We start from the raw sequence: 20884 nt of genomic DNA, 5'->3' as shown, positions 1-20884 counted from the left end.
CACGGGTCACCTCGCGGCGTTTTAACCACCCGCTTAAATTGCGATGTGGCATATCAATCTTTCACATCACGCGGGAAGTGTCGAATGTAGATTCCAATCGGTTACCAATAAATCATCCCCCTTTAATGCCGCAGCTCCAAGGGCTGCCACCTGCCCGCATTTGACCCGGACTGTCTGGGAATTGCCATCTGTGTTCGGGCGGCAGAAATAGATTTGTAACCCAGATCCGGTATTGGCACCGTGCGGTGAACTGCGCGGTTGTTGATCGCACTCGGCTGACCCCGGGGGGCGCTGCGTCTGGGTTCGGTCTACGGTGGAGAAGGTGGCAAGCAGAGCCCCCGCCGCCATCGGCTGCCATCGGCGAGTGACGCGCAGTCGTATCGCGTCGTCGTGAGCGATTTGGGAATATCCCGGTGTTGTTTTCTGCATCCCGTCGTGAATATTACGCGGAAGTAATTTGCAACTGTGCTGAGATTATTTTTTACTTGGACTGTCGTGGTGGTGGGGGAAAGCCATCCTCTTTGGTCTGTGCAGAACACAACCCTCTCTGCATACAATACATAGCAACAGACAACCAGCCATTTGTGCTACGATGGTAATTGTGAGAAGTGCCATGGCAACGAGACGTTTGTTATCGTGGAACAAAGTTGCCACCGAGGCAGCCAGGGCGATCACATCACAGGGCCCTAAGTGTGAGTGCTTTTAAGTACAGTCATTTGCAACTGCTGCACATAGTGTTTTTAAATATAAAATGTGATTTTTGACATCTTCTACGGGTAGAAAAAATATACTCGATCATACCAATAGTTCAATATGTTTGAACAAAAAAGCCGCAGTAAATACCGTGCATAATTCCGACCCAGGTCACTCATGCGAGCAAGACTTCATCCTCATCTCTCGAGTTCCCACCTGGTCAAACAACATTTACATGAAACGTATCATCACATCATCATCGTCATCGTCTAGTCTCGATGCGACGGCCTCCCATGCAATACTGTCCATCGTCAAAATACTAGCGTGCTTACGTACTGTAGTCGCCAATCGCAATGCACTATTTTGTTAATTTCTTCATGAATAATAAATAAAAGCCAATGCTGCTGTGGCAGCCCATGAGCAGTCGAGTCCCATGAGCACCCACCCACCGCGCTGCTGCCCCTACTGCTGCCCCTACTGCTGCCCCTACTGCACACGTGGGGTGGCCACCCGTCAAGGGTAGTCCCTGGCAGGGATGGCTGCCACGTCGAAGCGCTGCTTGTCGAGTGGCAGCCGCGTGCAGATCTTCTTCTTGTCACTCTTCTGTTGCTGTTGCCATGGTTACTGTTTCCATCTGCTTTAACGCATCGATTCTGGCTGGCACGTTGAGTTCTCAGTCTGTCAGACACCTTTGGTCTCATCCGCACTGTGTTCTACCACCCCTCTGCAGGTCACAATGCACGTACTCGCCCACTGATTGTATTTGATCAGCTAAAGCCCCACTGAGCTATGTAGCTCTTTTTGAGAAACCACCTGGCCATCACGAATGATATCTCAACCAAGTCGATTCCCATTTGTAAATGTATAGCAGCCAACTACTCTCAACACACCTTGTTCTCAATGTGGAGGGAAAAAACCGGGGAACCCAGAGAAAGATCCACGTGGCCATGGGAGAACGTTTAAAACTCAAAATATACAGGCGAGGGAGTTTATATCTCGCCACCAACACGCACGCTCACCCACCGACCCACTTAGTCAGACACTGCGCTGCAGGTGGTTACACGTCCTCTCCTCCCTGGCCTACACTCACACACAGCCTGCCATCGCCTCTCTTCCCCAAGTGCTTCAAATAGGCGTGCTCACTTCAAGAAGCGACGTCTCCACAAGTTGCCAATTTTGCCCCGGTAGTGCTGTTTCTTGCTGGCCACTTTCTACTTTGGGCCAGTGCCCAGCAGCCAGACTCAGCCGGGGGCCTGCCCCGCTTGATCCCCTGCCCCGCTTGACCCCCTGCCCCGCCGTCATTGGTAATTGTGCGCCGACGACACAAATGGAGCACTTGCGGGCGCCAGCGGGCGGGGAGTAGAGCGGGCGGCGAGTCGCGGTGTGCGTGTGGAGGGACTGTTGGCTTGACCACCCCGGGGCGTGTGGAGGGACTGTTGCTGCTTGACCACCCGGGGCGTGTGGAGGGACTGTTGCTGTTTGACCACCCGGGGCGCGTGGAGGGACTGTTGCTGTTTGACCACCCGGGGCTGTGGAGGGTCTGTTGCTGCTTGACCACCCGGGGCGCGTGGAGGGACTGTTGCTGTTTGACCACCCCGGGGCGTGTGGAGGGTCTGTTGCTGCTTGACCACCCCGGGGCGCGTGGAGGGACTGTTGCTGTTTGACCACCCCGGGGCGTGTGGAGGGTCTGTTGCTGCTTGACCACCCCGGGGCGCGTGGAGGGACTGTTGCTGTTTGACCACCCCGGGGCGTGTGGAGGGTCTGTTGCTGCTTGACACCCCGGGGCGCGTGGAGGGACTGTTGCTGTTTGACCACCCGGGGCGTGTGGAGGGTCTGTTGCTGCTTGACCACCCCGGGGCGCGTGGAGGGACTGTTGCTGTTTGACCACCCGGGGCGTGTGGAGGGTCTGTTGCTGCTTGACCACCCCGGGCGTGTGGAGGGACTGTTGCTGCTTGACCACCCCGGGGCGCGTGGAGGGACTGTTGCTGTTTGACCACCCCGGGGCGTGTGGAGGGACTGTTGCTGTTTGACCACCCGGGGCGTGTGGAGGGACTGTTGCTTGACCACCCCGGGGCGCGTGGAGGGACTGTTGCTGTTTGACCACCCCGGGGCGCGTGGAGGGACTGTTGCTGTTTGACCACCCGGGGCGCGTGGAGGGACTGTTGCTGTTTGACCACCCCGGGGCGTGTGGAGGGACTGTTGCTGCTTGACCACCGGGGCGCGTGGAGGGACTGTTGCTGTTTGACCACCCCGGGGCGCGTGGAGGGACTGTTGCTGTTTGACCACCCCGGGGCGTGGAGGGTCTGTTGCTGCTTGACCACCCCGGGGCGTGTGGAGGGACTGTGTGCTTGACCACCCCGGGGCGCGTGGAGGGTCTGTTGCTGTTTGACACACCCCGGGGCGCGTGGAGGGTCTGTTGCTGTTTGACCACCCCGGGGCGCGTGGAGGGTCTGTTGCTGTTTGACCACCCCGGGGCGCGTGGAGGGTCTGTTGCTGTTTGACCACCCCGGGGCGCGTGGAGGGGGGACTGTTGCTGTTTGACCACCCCGGGGCGCGTGGAGGGTCTGTTGCTGTTTGACCACCCCGGGGCGCGTGGAGGGTCTGTTGCTGTGACCACCCCGGGGCGCGTGGAGGGACTGTTGCTGTTTGACCACCCCGGGGCGCGTGGAGGGTCTGTTGCTGTTTGACCACCCGGGGCGCGTGGAGGGTCTGTTGCTGCTTGACCACCCGGGGCGTGTGGAGGGGGGACTGGCTGTTGACCACCCCGGGGCGCGTGGAGGGTCTGTTGCTGTTTGACCACCCCGGGGCGCGTGGAGGGTCTGTTGCTGTTTGACCACCGGGGGTGTGGAGGGTCTGTTGCTGCTTGACCACCGGGGCGCGTGGAGGGTCTGTTGCTGTTTGACCACCGGGGCGTGTGGAGGGTCTGTGCTGTTTGACCACCCCGGGGCGCGTGGGGGACTGTTGCTGTTGACCACCCCGGGGCGCGTGGAGGGTCTGTTGCTGCTTGACCACCCGGGGCGTGTGGAGGGTCTGTTGCTGTTTGACCACCCGGGGCGTGTGGAGGGTCTGTTGCTGTTTGACCACCCCGGGGCGCGTGGAGGGTCTGTTGCTGTTTGACCACCCCGGGGCGTGTGGAGGGTCTGTTGCTGTTTGACCACCCCGGGGCGCGTGGAGGGTCTGTTGCTGTTTGACCACCCGGGGCGTGTGGAGGGACTGTTGCTGTTTGACCACCCCGGGGCGCGTGGAGGGACTGTTGCTGTTTGACCACCCCGGGGCGTGTGGAGGGTCTGTTGCTGTTTGACCACCCCGGGGCGCGTGGAGGGTCTGTTGCTGTTGACCACCCCGGGGCGCGTGGAGGGACTGTTGCTGTTTGACCACCCCGGGGCGTGGGAGGGTCTGTGCGGTTTGACCACCCCGGGGCGCGTGGAGGGTCTGTTGCTTGACACCCCGGGGCGTGTGGAGGGTCTGTTGCTGTTTGACCACCCGGGGCGTGTGGAGGGTCTGTTGCTGTTTGACCACCCCGGGGCGCGTGGAGGGTCTGTTGCTGTTTGACCACCCCGGGGCGTGTGGAGGGTCTGTGCTGTTGACCTGTTGAGCACTACGGACCACCGCGCGTGGAGGGCTGTGTTGCTGTTTTGGACCACACCCGGGGCGTGGAGGGACTGTTGCTGTTGACCAACCCGGGGAGCGGGAGGGACTGTGCTGTTGACCACCCCGGGCAGCGTGTGGAGGGTCTGTTGCTGTTTGACCACCCGGGGCGCGTGGAGGGTCTGTTGCTGTTTGACCACCCCGGGGCGCGTGGAGGGTCTGTTGCTGTTTGACCACCCCGGGGCGTGTGGAGGGTCTGTTGCTGTTTGACCACCCGGGGCGCGTGGAGGGTTGTTGCTGTTTGACCACCCGGGGCGCGTGGAGGGTCTGCTGTTTGACCACCCCGGGGCGTGTGGAGGGTCTGTTGCTGTTTGACCACCCCGGGGCGTGTGGAGGGTCTGTGCTGTTTGACCACCCGGGGCGCGTGGAGGGCCTGTTGCTGTTTGACCACCCCGGGGCGCGTGGAGGGTCTGTTGCTGTTTGACCACCCGGGGCGCGTGGAGGGTCTGTTGCTGTTTGACCACCCGGGGCGCGTGGAGGGACTGTTGCTGTTTGACCACCCCGGGGCGGTGGGGGTGTGGAGGGTCTGTTGCTGTTTGACCACCCCGGGGCGCGTGGAGGGCCTGTTGCTGTTTGACCACCCCGGGGCCCGTGGCCTCTGTGCGACGGGTGGCTCGCTCCGCCGTTCCCAGAAATCAACACCGGGTGGGGGGGGGGTCCCACGGCCAGAAAGACGTGACCGTCAGCCAAGTGGGATTATAAAGTCGGAGAGCAATCGGCGTCTCGGCCCGGAGCGCGATGTGGGGGCGGTGTGCGATGGATGGCTCGTGATCAAGCGGTACCCCCGCCCCCCGACACATTGACCGCAGTTCCCCAGGTCGCTGCTGCGGTGGTGGTCTGGCTGCTGCGGTAAAGAGTCTCGGCACGCACCGTTTGACGGGTAAATGTTTCGTGAGTTTTTCTGAGTTTTTGTTGTTGTGGTCGTCGTGTTGTTTAAGTCGTGGTGTGAAAGATGATGTTTGTCATCGGTCATCTTTGATGCGATCATCAGGCAATGAAACGGAAATAATATGGTTCGGATTTTCGAGCGAAAAACAATGACTTTGTTTTTGGTACTCGTCAAGTGGGATGGATACCGGAAGCGTCAAACTCTATACTGCAACGTTTTGGCAGACGTGTGCGTCCACGACGATGCGTTGTTAGGACACGGCTTGGTCTCGTCTCCAAAGCCAAATGACTCCTGCAATCGTGACACCAATTGAACGATACCAGAAGCGGGGTGGGACTCCGGTGCATCACACCCACCGTTGCCTCTAAACCTGAACCAATCGTCGTTGTCCTTGTCAAACTGTTGTCGTCATCATCATCATCAAAGTGTCTCACTGATTTTCTCTCATAACGTACACAATTGCGAGGAGCCTCCACACACAATGCACAATCGATCCCCCGTCATAATCAGCAACCGACACACGCCCCTCGCTTAGAAAGCTCACCGCGGCTTTCTGCTTGAATGCCACGACCACCTCAGCCATCCTGTCCGTGGCGACCGCGGCCGCCACGGACGCGTGGCTGCCGGGCGGCACGGAGAAGCAACGGGCCGCCGCTTGGGAAGGCAGCAGCCAGGACCGGTGCCAACAATTTGGTCGAAGGCCTCTGGCCCTGCATGCGTGCCTCGACTTGTGGGACTAAGCCCGGTGTCGCCGGATAAAAACCTGTGGGTGCTTTGGGGGGTCAAGCCGCTCTAGCCCCCGTACAGATGGACACAGACGGAGATCAATCGACTTGTGCTACTGCTATCTTCCGGTGAGGGGTATAACCACCTCGATGCCCACGGGGAAGGGAGTTTCGCGACATTTGCGCGGTGACCCATCAACCCCTCGCTGCTGGCTCCACGGTGCTGGGTTACAGACAGCCACGTGCAAAGCAGCAGCCACCGCCACCCACCGGCTCTCACGCTGCACGTACATGCGTGTGTGCGGCATCCCACACGTGTGTCGGTGTAAGTTGTCAAACAACTCGCCTCTCATCGCATGGAGATCGTAGGTGCGCACGGTCTGATTACATTACCAGCCGGTGCTGGAGCTTTCCTTCATCGAGCCATTCTGAGCAGTGTGGTGAAGTATGGTCAAACAAACCCCCCCCCCCCCCATGACGGACAGGGCCTTGGAGAGGCGTTCAGCCAAAGGGCTCTACATCATCATCATTGTCTTAATCTTGACCTAAAGCTTGCCAGTCTCTCCACTCCACGTGCCCTGAACTGCTGCGTGGTGACGTCACGTGTTGACGACCGCCGTCACGTGTGTTCACCACATGTATTGCGGCGATTGAAATATGGAGGGTTTTTATTTTACCGAATTAGATTTAGAAAGTCTCTTGTTGTTGTTGTTTTGGTTGGCGCAACCCCTGCCCCTTGGCCGATTGTCAAACCTCTGTGTGTGCGTGCTCATAATCGGATATATATGGAGGACAACTCAAATTATAAATAGACAACCACGTGATCTGTCAACATATCAGCTCGATTGCAGTAGAGACTGCTGCCCAGTCGTGTTTTCTCGATACCGAGATAACATTCTACAGCGTGCAGGATGCGGCGCACAGCTGCCACGCTCATGTTTCATGTTTCATGCGTGAATTTGCACGGCGCATTTCACCATTGGTTGAAGGAAACACATTTCGCTGTACTAGTGCCGAGACATATGGCTCATTAATAAAACATGAGCATTTGTCACCGGTATAATGAACGACTTACTGCGACTGTTAGTGGTGTGAATCATTTTACCGTTAATAGCCCTGCCGTTTGTACGCGTTATCGTTTCATGAGCACCAGCCCAGCCGCGTGGCCTGGACCCACACTCTCACACAACACGTGTCACACTCGCACACAACACGTCCCACACTCACAAACACATCCCACACTCACACACAACACATCCCACACTCACACACAGCACGTGTCACACACTCACACACAGCACGTGTCACACTCACACACAGCACGTGTCACACACTCACACACAACACGTGCCATGCCCGCATGATGGCTGAGCAGCATGGTGCATGCCCCAGTCACCGGGGCGGCTGCTCTCTATATGCTCATGCTGATCGCTGGTGACGAGGTCAGTGACAGACTTGACTTGAGGCTAATTACGAGGCAAAGCGTGCCCAGCGAGCAGCCCCTCCTGTCTAAGGGTTTGAAGGTCGCTCAGAATGCATCAACTGGGGCCGAAGCACTGTCCATGAACTATTCATGATAATCGAATCCGGGTATTAAAACCAATCGTTTTTAACGTCTACTCTGCTGTGTAGTGCACTTGATTGAGCATGTTTGCAGGGGACATTACAGGAAGCTAATGCATGACAAATTATGTCGCCAAATGGGACGTATTGGCGGTACATTGATGCAGCGCAACGCGCCGGTGCTCATGAAACAGTCCTGACCAAGTTGCCCTTGAGTGACGCTGCAGACTCTCCATCAGAAGCTGCACTTCGTGTGGTGGTGACACCACGAGACGTAATCTTGTGATGCCACCGTCCGCCGAGTAATTATTTCGGAGATGAATCGAGGAACCGTCCGACCAAGTCGAGGGCCCGAGGAGTCAGATCTTGCCGCTGGAACACGGAGACAGCCAATCGTCATGAGGCTGGGTGCTGCCAGACGGCAACAGACTGTGAAACTCCGTGGTCAGCCAGCCGCTCGTTATAAACATTCGTCTTCCGATGGCTTCGACTGACTTTGACGCACCACCACTACCACCCCGCAACATTTTCTGACCGGGGTTGCAATCGCGGGGAAAAGAAAGAATGATTGCGAACATTTGGCTTTTATTTTATACACCTACATGTGTAAACCACCAGATACGTTCGTATCAGCTCCACGATAGGTGACGGTTACTACTGGCACGGTCCCTCCTCTGGTGTCCCAACAAGCGAGGCGAACGGTGACGCAGCCCAGCCATAGCACCATTTGTTGCAAAGGTTCACGGTTCGATTGCAGCGGCCGCCCTGGTTATTGCCGCGTCCACCGTAAACATCACTTGGCGCCATATGCTTCGACAGCGGGCGTTTAAGAACCCGTGACGTCGTTCATAAAAGCAGGCCCCTACGGTGTGCAGGTGTCGCGGTCCAAACACTTCCCATATCTGAGAAATGATCTGCAAATTACTCAATCGTGATTCTGCATAGAAATCGTCAACCCCCCCCCTCTTTTACCTCCCCCCGCCCCCCCCCGACTGTTAAAACTTGGCAGGGCCTTTCTTAAAAAGAGTTTTGGGACTCGGCAACAGTTTCCTGTGTGACCTCGCGTCCATGATAATAATAATAATAATCAAAGTGCGGTAGCGCTCCACGTGATGGCGGTGAGTGCTGGTGAGTGGTGCGTGACGCTGCGGTCGTGAGGGTGGGACCAGCAGAGGCACCACGGCTCCGAGAGGTGCTGTTGGGATCGGTGCTGCGAAGCGGAGCTGGCTTCTGGGGAGTGGACGCTCCCGTGGCCGCTCGCGGTCGGATCGTCGCCTCGGGCGTTTGCCAGGAAGGGCCGTGCGGCCCGTCTGAGTGACGATTCGTGTGCCCGATGGGGGTTTGTAGTAAACGCGTTTGTATTTCACGTGGGGAGAGAGACACGGAGATGGGACGAAGACTTTATTTCGTGATTACGCTTCTCCACGACAACGCTGGATGATGATTGGTTGTTGCCCATCAAAGAAGTTCTCTGCATTCGAACTCTACAGTTAATTTGGCACTCATACGTGGCATATGATAAAAAAAAAACCTTCCAAGCTTTTGTGACTTTTTTTTTATTGGGCCCTGCCCCTTTGTTTTTGGGTTGAGCTTTGTATCTTTCCTGGGGTCTCCGTTTCAGTGGAGGCTCGTTATCCCAATGGGCTGGCTGCTCATGGCCGGTTTGGCGAGGGATGATGTTTCAAAGTTTTTTTTCTGACTTTGACGACGGCTAATGACACCCATTGTAATCTCAGCTATGTGGCTCTTCTACGGATTACTCAAAACTATTGGCGTTGGTAATGTCAAATCAATTGTTCCCACGGCCCTGCTCCTCGTTAATTGCACGATTGAATGGTGGGTAGATATGAATCTTACAGGGTATTTACTCTTTATTACGAGGAGATCTTTAACTCGCAGATGATGAACGTGCATCTTGGAGCCGCGATTGTAAATCAATGCGTGCTTCCTTCCTACACTCCCTTGGCCTTTTGGACCATTGGGGCACGACTGATTCCCCTCCCTGCGGGGTCTTCTCCACTTCTCTTCGTCCTCTGCTGCGCCCCTCAACTGAGACAACTTCCATCCTGTCCAGTGTTTGGAGTTTGACGCCCAGTCAGATCGCGGTGTTCCTCTTCGCCGAGCTTCTCCCCGTTGTTCCCTCCGTCACCGACCTCGGCATCCGGGCACCATTCAAGCCCCGGTCACGCCTCCGGCATCTTGCGGCCTCCTGCACGTGGCCTCACTCGGCAGCCTCTCGTCTTCGTCTTGATTTCTTCAAGATTTCCTCGTTTTGTTCGCGTGCATCTGTAATAAGATGTTTGAAAAATACTCTGCGTGTGATTTCCCGTGTTGCACTTTGCCTGTTGTACTCCTTGTGATGAATGCGTGCGTACGTATGTGGCACTTCTTTCGCACAGTACGTAGCCAACCGCGCTCATCGGAGGTGTGGAGGAAGGACAACACAAACTAATCACAAAAATCAGTTTCAAAGAAATGAGTTTTCAATCGAGATTTAAAAGTGCATAGCTCCAGTGGCTTCCTAATATCAGAAGGAAGTGCGTTCCAGACGGCCACAGAAGTGTATCCGAAGGCGTGCGATGCAGTGACAGTCTTTGTTCGATGGCCAGCCAAAGGCCGCTGTGAGGATGACCGGCGTTCGCGCGATGGTTTATGCTCCTTGACGAGCTCAGCAAGATATTGTGGTTCATTTGTGATGAGTGCGACCTTACAATAACAAGCTGCAGGTGGAAGTGGAATTCTGCATGCATGGGACTCATTTTGCGTGCGTGGTCACAGCGAGTCACCGTGGACTGTGGGCAGGAGCGCCTTGGCGGCGTGCTTGTGTTCAATTGGTGGGAGCGGTGGCGCAGTGGTCAGTCCACTCTGCTACGAACATGGCGACCTGAGTTCGATTCCTGCTCACAGACCAAAAATCATTGATGAATATCTGAATCTGGGGCTGCGCAAAGTTGACTCAGCCTTAAATAAGTACCTGGTGCAGTGTATAATCATCGTTCCGGCCTTCTTATGTGGCCGCTCACAGCACTTGCCCCAACACTCTGTATGCCTATATGGGTCATCTTTGTCTTTGCTCACACATTTCCATCGTGGTATTACCAGGCCATTATACAGGGTGATCCAGTCATAGATGGCCCACTGATTTCCACCGTCCCTCCGACTTTGTTCTCAACAGCTGAGAGAGAATATTGCGAAAGTGATGGCTCCGTGTCAGAGGAGAGGGTTTGCAGGATTTAATAATTGTGGTCCGATAGAGGGGACACGTCTAGAGGCTGTGGAGTCACGGTTTTTCCTCGCTACCGGCCGGCAGCGCTGGCGTCTTGTCAACGGACGCGCACGTTTAGCAACTTGTCTGTCTGTCAGCCACGGTCAATGTGCTTCGCCCCGGCCGGCCGCTTGCGGGAACAGGTCACACCGACCCGCACACTTCTGCAACGCTTCTGCCCTCGCGAAATGGAGCGTCCGTGTTCATGTTCCGTCGGCGGGCGATGGTAATATCTTTACAATCGCTTTTCACGGCTGTTTGGCGAGATCGTGGCCAGAATAATAAAAAAACATCGGGTTTGACGCCTTCACTGTGGTTTGTCACGCGGCTAGAGAGCAGTCGAGCTGCTAGCGGTTTCTGCGTGTTGCAAAACTTTTCCCGAATCGCTTGGCCATTCAAAATGCTCGTCCCTTAGTGACGGTGTAACGCAATCATCGCGCGACAGGTACAGATAAACAGACGGTGATTATTATATTTAACAACGTTAAACATTTCTGTAAAATACAGAACGTTGTGCAGTCCGTATCCATGGTACGATTTCATGGATACAGTGGCAGCTGCTGTAGGGATGGTGGCTGCTCAGTGGCTAGGAAATGGAATCACATCCATGGATTTTTTAATCTTGTCTTTGCAGAACTTTGGGTGTTGCCCCTTCCTATGCATCCTTGGATTTTTTTGTGGCGCCACGGTGGCTAGGAGATGTTAACTACCTCGCCTGGTGTGCAGGAGGTCGTGGGTTCAATCCCGACCCTGACGCCTGCTGTATATCTGGAGTTTGCGTGTCTCTCTCTCCCCGTGGCTGTGTGGATTTTTCTCCGGGTCCTCCGGTTTTTCTCTCCACACTTTGAAACATGTGTTAGAGTAATTGGCTGCTATCTATTTCCACGTGATGATAAGCCATTTCATTAAGCTATCATTTGTGGCCAGGTCGTTTCTGAAAAAGAGCTATATAGCTCAGTGGGCCTTTCCTGGTCAAAACTAAAGAGTTACAGTAATTTCTGCGGGTTCTCTGGTTTCCTCTCTAACAGACAAACTCTCCTGGCTGTATTGGAATTGGCCACACATGCCAGTGTAACAGGGCTCTCCGCACTTGGGAATTCCCTCCCGTCGTGGCTTTTCTGTACAACTGCACTCAATTCAATAAACGTATTCATTGTCACCTGTTATACCTTTAACGGCGCTATTTATTGCTGGCCGTTTGGCGTTTTTAGGCCTTTGTGATTGTGCTCGGCAAATATGAAACCAAGTATCGTGCTCTACACATCGACTTTTTTGTGCTGCATCCGGCAAACTGAGTACATAAAAAATCTCAGTGATTTTCCTGCCGTTTACAACCTTGAGCCAGTGGTGGAAGTTCCCCATTCCTATGGTTGGGGCAAGTCTATCCGTGTGTAAGCTCACCACGTTCATTCACGTTTGGTGCCGCTCGCGGCTCTGCGCCTGCCCTCGCCTCCTGAGTCCAAGCCTGAGCAGTCCGCGCTCAGGCAGCGCAGACTCCGCGTGCTGGCAGCTGCTGGAGAGTGCTGGCGCAGTCCGGTTGTGTTTCGCTTGTTGTATTTCCCCCGCAACTCTGATCAGCACGGTTGGCTACGTACCGTGCGAAAGGAGTTCGACGTACGTACGTACACACGTGCACACGTACACACTCACACACGTGCACACGTACACACACACACGTACACACGTACACACGTGCACACGTACACACACACGTGCACACGTACACACGTACACACACACGTACACACACACACGTACACACACGCACACACACACGTACACACGTGCACACGTACACACGTACACACGTGCACACGTACACACGTGCACACGTACACACGTACACACACACGTGCACACGTACACACTCACACACGTACACACACACACACGTACACACACGCACACACACACGTACACACGTGCACACGTACACACGTACACACGTGCACACGTACACACGTGCACACGTACACACACGTGCACACGTACACACACACCGTGCACACGTACACACACACACACGTGCACACGTACACACACACACGTGCACACGTACACACACACGTGCACACGTACACACACACACGTACACACTTACACACACGTGCACACGTACACACACACACGTACACACACGTACACACACACACCACGTACACACACACACACGTACACACATACACACTGCACACACACACACGTGCACACGTACACACACACACACACGTACACACACCACGTACACACACAACACACGTACACACACATGTACACACACACCGTGCACACGTACACACGTGCACACACACACGTGCCGCACGTACACACGTACACACACACGTGCACACGTACAACCGTGCACACACACACGTGCGCACGTACACACGTACACACACACCGTGCACACACGTACACACTACACACATACACGTACACACACACACGTGCACACACACACACGTACACACGTACACACACACGTACAACACACCACGTACACACACACACACGTACACACACACACACGTACACACACACGTGCACACACACACACACACGTACACACGTACACACACCACACGTACCACACACACGTACACACACACGTACACACGTACACACGTACACACACACACACACACGTACACACACACACACGTACCACACACACACGTACACACATACACACGTGCACACACACACACGTGCACACGTACACACACTGCACACACACACGTACACACGTACACACACACGTACACACACGTACACACACTTACACACCACACCACACGTACACACACACACACGTGCACACCGTACACACGTACACACACACACGTACACACAACGTGCACACACACACACGTACACACGTATACACACACGTACACACACACACACGTACACACACACACGACTACACACGTACACACACACGTACACACACACTTGCACACACACACACGTACACACTTACACACACCACACACGTACACACACACGTACACACACACCGTACACACACCACCACCGTACACACGTACACACACGTACACACGTACACACACACACACGCACACACACACACGTACACACGTACACACACACGTGCACACGTATACACGTACAACACGTACACACACACACGTACACACACACACACGCACACACGTGCACACGTGCACACCGTGCACACACGTACACACACGTACACGTACACACGTGCACACGTACACACACGTACACACGTACACACACGTGCACACGTACACACGTACACACACGTGCACACGTGCACACGTGCACACGTACACACACGTACACACGTACACACACACGTACACACACACACGTACACACAGAGAGACGGCGGTCACATTCACTCGCCGCGATGGACGTGCGCCCCGCACCGGCGCAGGACGCCTCTCCTCGAGTTCGCCGCCAAAGCCTCCGGACGCGCCGCCAAGGCACCGCTGGCTTCTTCCCGTAGCGGCTCCGACGCTGGCGGTCGCTCGCAAGAACACCCGCCCCTCGTGCGTGCGGGCAGGGAGCACGTTTGTGCAGGGCGGTAGCGCGCCATGCGGCGGTACTGGCACAGTAAGGGGGCAACATCTGGTGGTGCATCTGCCAGTCATCTTAGTCATGGCACCTGCTGGATCTGTCCCGTGACCTCCCGTCAGCAGCGAGCCCTCGACACTACACGTGGCCTCAAAGTGCGCCTGGCCTGGCACACTTGCCGTGGTGATGTCGCCGTCGTTCAGTGGCGAACGGCGGATATTGGTACTCGCTCCTCTGGTGACATTGGAGGCAGGGCCTTTATAACAAAATCAGTGTTGCCTCCCCGCACTCATCAGCGAGCTGCGGATGCCCTGCTGAGGCTGCTACTTGCGGTGATGGCGCCATTGAGAATGGCGAAATCGGCACGAGATGCCTCTCTGTGCATGAGAGACTATTTCACGTGCAGGTTTTTTTCTAAACCTGCCTTCGCAGACCGTGTTTTGCGACGTGGTTCCACACGGCATGATGCCGACGGCACGATTCAAACAAAATTGGGTAAAAACAATATGATTTTATTGTTTGAGAAATTGAATCTGAAACTTTTGAATGTTACTTGCCTCAAGGGCATCACAACCCCTGGCTGTTGCCTGGTCTCTCCCGCTGCCACTCTGCTCTTTCAGCTCATGCAGCTGTGTAACCACCCTCCTCCTGCCTTCCTTCCGTCAAACGCAGCATCTCTTGCAGGCATCGCATCGTGAGCCCCTGCAAACCATGTCTACACTTTCCCTAACCTCTCATCCTGACTGCTGGGATTCCCTCTGCTACAGCCTCCACATAAATGTCACCTCTCACTCGAGGCGAATCCTGTCGGACCTGACCACATCACCTCACTCCTCCACTGGCTCCACTGGCTCCTGTCTGATGACAAATCGGCTACGAGGCTGCGCTGAGTCATCGATATCCTGTGTGTCTGCGTGTGTCTGCGTGTGTGCGCGTGTGTCTGCGTGTGCGCGTGTGTGTCTGCATGTGTCTGCGTGTGTCTGCGTGTGTGCGCGTGTGTCTGCGTGTGTCTGCGTGTGTCTGCGTGCGTGCGCGTGTGTCTGCGTGTGTCTGCGTGCGTGCGCGTGTGTGTCTGCGTGTGCGCGTGTGTGTCTGCGTGTGTCTGCGTGCGTGCGCGTGTGTCTGCGTGTGTGCGCGTGTGTCTGCGTGCGTGCGCGTGTGTCTGCGTGTGTGCGCGTGCCATCTCGGCCTACTCAACCTCCTCATGCTCTCCATGTCCTGTGTCCTGGTAACTAATGTCTTCTGTCAAATTCTCCTGTCTCCCCTCGCCTCGGTGGGATGTCTCCCCTTCTGTTGCGTTCGTCCCAGCGTTTGGAAGGCGCCCGACGGACTTTCCGCGCTGCTCACTGCCGTCCCTTGTTCATGTCACAACTGAAGACTTCCCCCCCGCCCACCCTCTCTCTTTCTGCTGGCAATGATTGATTGATTTTATTTTCACCATTGAACTTGGTTTGCTTTCATGTATAAATAAAGGGTCCCAGTGCATTTCATCGTTAGCACTGCCTCGTAACATTAAGCACACGCGTCAGTCGTCTGCAGTGGTGGCCTCAGGGCGGTGGTGTTGGTTGGGACACGGACCCCTGTGGGGACGTGGTGGGGGGAGCGGGGGGGTGGTAGATGGGGGGAAGATGGAGTGGAGGGGGGGCTACGGATCTTCTACACTTATGGAAACTCACAGCCAGGGAATGCAGCGTGTCTGAGAGGACGCCCACCATGGAGATGGAGTCTGTAAACACGAGGGACACGGTATCGCTGTCATCGTGAAGATCATCAACAGGATGTGTTGTTGTTCTTGTTTCACGTGTGACCCCCGCGTCGTGCGTGCTCTGTGTGCTGCAGATGTCAAGGGCCCTCCGACGCACCACATGTCCTGCGGCCAGTCGCCGTACACGGAGCGAGGCGACTGGAGCCAGCGCTTCTGCATCCTCTCCGACAGCGAGATGCTCCTGCTGGAGCGGGAGGAGGTGGGTACGCTCGTGCCAGCGAGCCGCTCGATCCGCTCGACACCTGTCGCGGAGCGGCGAGACTCTCTCCCTGTTCGAGAACGCCCCCCCCTCCTCCCCCCCCCCGTGGAAGCGGATGTCCACGGAGCTACCTCTGAGATGCCCTTCTGCAAGTGGCCTCTGATCCACGCAGAGCTGGGGGGGGGGGGGGGCGGCACTTTCCCACCCGCTCTACATATGAGAGTGACGCTCGCCTGGTGGCAATAAAACCGATTCATTCCAGAGCTGGAATTTGGCCACGTTAAGTTCGGAAACCAAAATGAACGTCATGGATATTCGATCTGATTGGGGAGCTTTCACGTTTTCCCATCCTGCAAAGAGGCCGTGGTTACTTCGGTAGAATATCCATAACATCATCCTCCTCATCCGAGAAATGCTCATTTGCCCTTGGAATTTTAATGTTCAGTTGGCAGTGACCTGCATGACATTCCCGCACGAGTCACATGATTCCGTGTGTTATGGTTCCACCTTGCTCTCCTCGGGCTACCAGGAGTGATTCCACAGTTGGCGCCCTGCTGCTTCGTGCTGCCACTGTTTACTATCACATCGTCACTCACTCTGGCATGGTGCACGTGTGGTCAACGCAGACTTGATGCCTTTTCAAAAGGTATCTATTCGGTGCTTGAGCATCCTATTCTTATTTTTCAATATTTTGGATACTGGTGAAAAGGGTCCCCTAGATACCATCTAAGTTTTCTCACGTTTCTGGGGGGTGGGAGGGTGGGGTGGGAGAGGCGATGGGAGGGAATTGCAAAGTGGAGCGGTGCGAGGGAAGAAGCAGAACGAGAGGGGCGGTGACCTGCGTTGCGGTGGTTGATTTGAGTGAGCGAATGAGTGGGTGAGTTGTTTTGGGGAGCGGTGGTGTTGCGGTGAGTGACCTGCGTATCGATTCGGCGACCCGAGTTCGATTCCTGCTCACGGCCAGCACCGGTGACAATCCTGGGCCTCCCCTAGGTCAACTCAGCCTCAAATGAGTACCTGGTGCGGTAAGCAAACATCACCACTCGGAAGACAAAGGCGGCCGTGTTGGCCACCCGCCCCCTCGTGTGCACTGCCGACCTTCGTAGGTGCTCGCTAACAGCGCTTGCCCCATCAGTCTGATAAGCTGATACGGGGGATCTTTGTCTTTGTGTTGTCGTGACCTGCGGTGTGGTGAGTGAGCACAGGACAGGTGCGACGAAGAAGTCAGATTGGTAGACCCGAGTCCTCGCCGTGGGTGGACGAATCGACGTGTGATGTTCAATGCGGGCGGTGCGGCGTGAGACCGGATCCGACGCCGACTTTGTACTTTCCCAGAGCGTCCGATAATCCAGAGAATACGATGTTTATTTCTTGTTACTTCACACGACCCGTATGGAGTCCTGAGGCGCCGCGATGAGCGAACGAGGGGCAGCAGCAGCAGTGGTGCGAGATGTCGTGGTGCAGACAAAATGCACCGTACATAACCAGCCGTACTCATCGGAGGTGCGGGGGGAAGGACAATAAACTAAACACAAAAAGCAGTTCTAAAGAAATTAGTTTTCAATATGGATGAGTTTAAAGTGCATAGCTTCAGTGGCTTCCTAATATCGGAAGGAAGTGTGTTCCAGACGGCCGCAAAAGCACATCTCAAAGCTGTCTTTGTTCGATGGCTAGACAAAAGCCGTGACGAGGATGACCGGAGTTCGCATGATGGTTTATGCCCCTTGACGAGTCAGAGTTTGTGAGGTCTGAAAATGAGACATCCAGTTGAGCTGTGAATTGAGAGCGGCGATAAAATGGAAGATTTTTTTTACTCGTTAAACTTGATTAGCCATGAAAAGCCTCACCGAGTCTCATGACCCTTTTTCAGGAGGGTCCTGCCAATTTTCTTGCGGCAGTGGCTGATTATTGCCGAGTATGAACTAAAACTAACGACTAAGCAATTTATTTTATTTCACCAGGTAAGGCCCACTGAGCTATGTAGCTATTTTTCAGAAGTGACCTGGCCACAAATGATAGCTCAACGAAGTGGCTTATCAAGTGGACATTTCTATCAGCCAAATATTATTAAACGCATGTTGATTCTAAATGTGGAGGGAAAACCCAGAGGACCCAGAGAAAAATCTGCACGATCACGGGGAGAACACGCAAACTCCAAATATACAGCAGACGTCAGGGTTGGGATCGAACCCACGACATCTTGCATACCAGGTGATGTAGTTAACATCTCGCCACCATGGCGCCCCTCTAGGAATTGATTAATTTGCGGTGTCATTTTTCAAGTTTGGCGAATATGCACTCTGACGCCGGTACACAATGGCCTACTCTCGCGAATGACGTCACGGGATATTGAATGTCCGCTGGGAAGCGGAAGGCGTGTAGCATTTTACGGCAAATTTACCCGCAGTAATAACCGCGCTCGTCTCTGCAGGCATTCTTACATTGTGCGCCATGTTCAAGATAAGTCAGAGAGCCGTGTGACGCGATTAAGGGAAGGCACTTGGCAGTAGTTACCTTCTTTGGCATAGCACATTACATAATGTGCTGTGACAACACGCTCGTTGCTTAGCAACCAGCAATTACCCAGATGTTAACGTTGCCTTCCCGTATCTGGCGACAATGCCGTAATTATTCATCTTGCGGTAGCACAGAGGTGATCAATTAGAGTGTATTTAGTTAGAGTAATAATTAAAATCATTACGTTGGCCCGTTTGCCTCTATGCAGGGGAGCCTGTAATGTGCCACGCATTTACATCGCTTGCAGCGGTGAGCACTTACCACCGCACGTCCACCTGTATATGTTGACGCACGGTGCTGCTCTGTAGAGGTGAGCGTGTGTGTGTGTGCTCGTGCGAACATTCTACAACGTGTTGCTCGTGACTTGGGGCACTCATTGGATTGTAGGTAATGAGTTGGTTGACAAGAGGACGACAATGCAGTTCTTCGGGAATCATCGATGGTTTTCGCATAATGCACAAAGGTGGAGTGCTTTTAGTGCATGTTTCTGCGTGTCGCTCGAAACGTATGGTTTTGCGGCCTGCGCGATTTGTCGGTTGTGATGGTGGATTTTTCTCGTCATTTACAGATCTGAGGGACAAGTTGGGGCGATTGCAGCGCCGGCCAGCACCAGCGCTTGTCGTGACATTGGCGGCGTTTAGGATGGGGCGTGGGTTTTACTAAACAACGTCTTTACCGATCGCGCTGAAACGTTTAGAACTTTGAGCCTTTTCTCTATTCCACTTTGTGTGGAGAGGAGAGGAGCACTGCGCAACTCCAGCGTACTGGACAATCCCCCGCGTGGGCTGGGTACTCGGCACAGCGCGTGAGCAGTGCCAGGCTGGTGGCACGGGGTGCGTGCGGTCAGGGCGGTTACATCGCCAGCGCGACTTCACGCGGGGTTCGTGGAGAGACGTGATGAGAGAGCGTCATTCCTACTGGGAGCGAGCACGGGGCGAATGGTGGACGAGAGGGGAACAGACACGGACAGAGGCACCGAGAGACGGAGGGAGAGAGACGACCACCTTGGCCAGGGGACACGACAAGGAACTTGCCCTTTCTCTGCCTTCTGTTCCCGACTTGAGTTCAGTTCTTTACTCGGGTTCCGTTCCCCACTCGGGAGCCGCTCGATATTGGGTTTGTGTGTTCTCGGATTTACTCACCAAACTAAAAACAAACCCATACCCTGTAACTGCTTTTGGCAAAATCATCCTTAATGCATGAAAAAATACCTGCAATTCTCTCAATTGGAATTATATCCAGCAGCAGCAATATCGCTCCCCTACTGCAAAAAAACTTGGCAGGACCCTCCTGAGACTGAGTAATTATGTCCTGATAATAGCGAATAGTACCTTGATGATAATAGTACCTTGATGATAATAGTACCTTGCAAGTGCAGGCTACTGACCAACCCCAGCGTGGCATCTGCCGGTCGTGCCGGCTCCACGCAGCCCGGCCGGCGCGGCCACACGTCCCCGTCGTCGCGTGAATTGACATTCTCGTCACAGTATTACAGACGGCTACTCGTTGCTTAATTCCTGAAGGGTCATCTGGGTTTCATGTCAATTATTGCAATGAATTAGCTTCGTGCATTTTCACAACACACAGAGATGTTAATTGCCTTTCTCAAAAACAATCTTTACAGGATTACAATCATTATTATTATTACAACGTGCGAGCATATTTCTCGAGCACACGCTCGTTACGCTCTCGTGCTGGCCGTTACACGCGATGCCCACCGTGACAGTAAACTAGGCCAGCGGGGGGGGGGGGGTGAGAGACAGTGCCCCACGTGCCAGGAGCAATGAAGAGGGCACCAAGAAGTCACAGAAATGGAACGATTAAAGGGGCCACACAAACGGCAGAGAGATGCGCCACCGCGGGGGAATCGTGCGCCGAGCCGAGCCGGGAGATAATTGCGTGAGCTCGCCGTCGATCCATTCACCCCTGATGGATGAGCGTCAGCGTGCGAGTGTGGGGAGGAGAGTGTCTGTGTGTGTGAGTGTGGGGAGGAGAGTGTCTGTGTGTGTGTGCGAGTGTGGGGAGGAGAATCTGTGTGTGTCAGTGTGGGGAGGAG

This window comes from Lethenteron reissneri, chromosome 13 (genome assembly GCF_015708825.2).
Source record: "Lethenteron reissneri isolate LAM-NWPU_2019-01 chromosome 13, ASM1570882v1, whole genome shotgun sequence".
Lineage (NCBI taxonomy): Eukaryota > Metazoa > Chordata > Hyperoartia > Petromyzontiformes > Petromyzontidae > Lethenteron > Lethenteron reissneri.
The sequence above is the reverse complement of the archived record's forward strand: the minus strand, read 5'-3'. Positions refer to the sequence as shown.